Genomic DNA, 3,174 nt, shown 5'->3' with positions numbered 1-3,174 from the left:
TCTGATACACCGGCTACATAGGGGATGACAATGTTGTTGCATCTGTCTTTCTTATCCTCCATCGCTGGTGTCTGGTGTCACTGAGGAGAGTAGTGATCTTTGTCTGGTAATCCGTTGTGTTTAGGACCACGGTGTACCTTCCCTTATCAGCTGGTAATATAGTGATGTTGTGGTCTTTGCTCAGGGAAGCGACGGCCTTCTTTTCTTGTAATGTGAGGTTAGACAGCGGGACTTTGGCACTGGAGAGGGTGGCTGAGACTTTCATCCTGATTTGCTCTGCTTCTGTCTGTGATGATTTATTAATCCATATGGCGGTTTCTGTGGCTGTGATGAGGTCCACTATGGGCGAATGTTGCGGAGAAATGGCAAAATTGAGACCTTTAGCTAATACTTTCTTTTCAGGTTCAGTGAGATTCCGGTCTGAAAGGTTCTTCACCCATTTTATAGAGATTCCGGTCTGAAAGGTTCTTCACCCATTTTATAAAGTTTATAAAGTCGTTTATAAATTCTCCATGTCCCACTGTTAGCTAGATTGCATTTTGCTTTGCAGCATTGTGCCACCGAGTCTGTGTAGTGGACTTTCTAATTAGGGCTGATATTGTCACTGATTTCTACAACTCGTTCAATTCTGATTCACAAGGTCATGATTTGATTTGCCTCAATTTGATTTTGAAATATTATAAATATATTATTATATTATAATTGTGATCATTTATCTTGTATATGTACTGTATAATGATTCAACAATTCTTTGATTAGAAGTATAAGGTAGCATAAGATATAATAAGATGTAACAATCTCACAACCTCGAAGCGTGAGGAGACAGAGAGCAGGGCATGACAGACAGACGGACCAACATCCTCGTATACACTATATACACACAGACAAGGAAACAAAGAAATGGCAGTTAGGCAGGGAAAACCAGCTGACACTAATCAGATGAGACAAGACTGGGAGGAAGCAAAAGAGAGTAGTCACCGGGGAGACAGAGGCCTGAAACATGGGACAGGAAGGCACAAAGCAGACACAAGACGGAACAGGAATAGAGCTAGAAATACTTGAACAGAAACCAAAACACTAACATTGATAACCATGAAAAACAAATAATCAAGAAACAAATTAAACAGGTATAAAACACTGGGTCACCGAACCAGGACCGTGACAATTTCTCTGCAATTACACACTCAGTGTAAACTATCTAGGATTAAAAGCAAAGCTGACACTTGTGAGACTTAATCAGAGGTTCAAGGATCACAGCAGATGCCTTCGTGTCAAAGTAACTGAGAATACCTTTGGAATGCAAGCATGCTGATCCACACAGGTATGCACACAGGTCACACGGTATCACACGGGTGTACACACGGGTATTCACAGACGCGGACTACAGCTTTCTTGGCTGCTGCCTCAAAGCACATTGTGCGCTGTCTATCTTGCGTGCTGCACAATATCGTTTATTATTTAGTATCTACTGATATCTACTGCTAGCTAGTTTATTGTGATGGTGCCGTTTTTTTTATTATGTTGCTCTTTGTTGTTTGCTTTCTCTTCTGTTTTTTTTTTTCTCCATACAGGTGACCCAGGTGTTTTGTTTTTTTTGTTTGTTTGTTTTTTTTTTCTTTCTTCCCCCCCTTCTCACCGTCTCTTCTCCCCTTTGGTTTTCTTTCTCTCCCTCTCTTTCTTTCATTCTCTCTCCCTGTCCTATCCCCCAGTCATGTCTGTCCCGTTTGTAGCAACTGAAAATAAAATAAATTCATAATTATAATAAAGGTCAATCAAATGGACCAATATGGCAAGGCCATGATGATCCACTTGGTAAAATAAATCCGCTTGGCATCTTTCTTGGCCTTAAGACAACAATTCTGATGGCTAAAGATCCAAACGGGACACAAAAAAAAAAAAAAAAAAAAAAAAAAAAAGTAACTGAGAATAAAACTGAAAAATATCAAGATTCTTTTTGGCCTGGTCTTTTACAGCATTATGACCCCCTTGAAAACGATCTGCAGGAGATCAAAAACTGAAGGAAACCATGAATCAACATTTGACGATTATCTGATGCTGCTGAAGTGAAGCAGAGCAAAGTTAGAAGTTTGTTAGAGACACAGATAAGCGTTTTGCAATTTAGCATAAGTTGTAAAAGTTGAAATTTCTTTGTTATTGAAAAGCCGAAATTAGGTTTTCCTGTTAGAGCTAATTTTGGGAAAATAAATAAAAATTTTAAAAAAACAGCGGCCGACAGTGCTCTACACAATGGTAGACTGGTGGGTAATAACAAAGAGAATCACGCAGAAAAATAGAGATTTTTAATGGATTTTTAATGGGTTTTCTCGTGGTGGAAGCAAGACAACCAAAGTAAGATGGAATTCATGACAGTGTTTTTCAAGTGTAGTTTTGATCTTCCTTTGCTGTTGGATCAGTGAATTTTGGACAGAGTGACAAAGCCTGCAGCTGTGCAGTCTGTGAGATTGCAAATCTGTCAGCTTTCAGCACCCAAAGGCGTGTCCATTGTTGCCAGACTAACCGCAATTTGTGTTCAGATATTTATGTGGAAACCATTTACCTGCTCTTCAATCGTTTGCTGTTTTAGCAGTTTAGTGGGTGTTGAAATACTTTTGTGAGCTTTTAGCTGAGATTCTGGCATTTCTGGCAAAATTCATTTATATTTAAAAATGTATTTCAGGACTTAATGAATCGATATTCTTCAAATGAAAATCGATTTGAAATGGGAAATCAAGTTTTTAAACCCACCCTATTTCTAATTCTTGAGTCATTTTTTGGATACGTACGTGTAAAACCTTTGTGAATAGTTAGTTAGTTATAATAGTTACAAACTTGCCAATGACAGCTGTAGTTTCAATAAACAACTCATCTGAGAAGAAACAATGTTTTTGGTGCTGCATTGACAACAGAGAGACATACAATTTGGGTATGTACCGGAGTTCGACCCCACCGTCTTTCTGTGCATTCCATTTCAGAATCAGAATCAGAAACTTCATTGTCATTGTCACGAGAACAACGAAATGAAGAATGGTCCCCGATCATTGCATCATCCCTAGCAATATCAAAATATAAATAAAACAATAAAATTCAATAAACAAAATAGATAGAATACTTAAAATACTAATAAGATGTAACAGTAAAACATTCACATACATTCCCACACACATGCTTCAGGCC

The sequence above is a fragment of the Haplochromis burtoni genome, unplaced genomic scaffold (assembly GCF_018398535.1).
Source record: "Haplochromis burtoni strain Fernald_Lab_line unplaced genomic scaffold, NCSU_Asbu1 Contig_1013, whole genome shotgun sequence".
Lineage (NCBI taxonomy): Eukaryota > Metazoa > Chordata > Actinopteri > Cichliformes > Cichlidae > Haplochromis > Haplochromis burtoni.
This window is presented reverse-complemented; position numbering follows the sequence as displayed.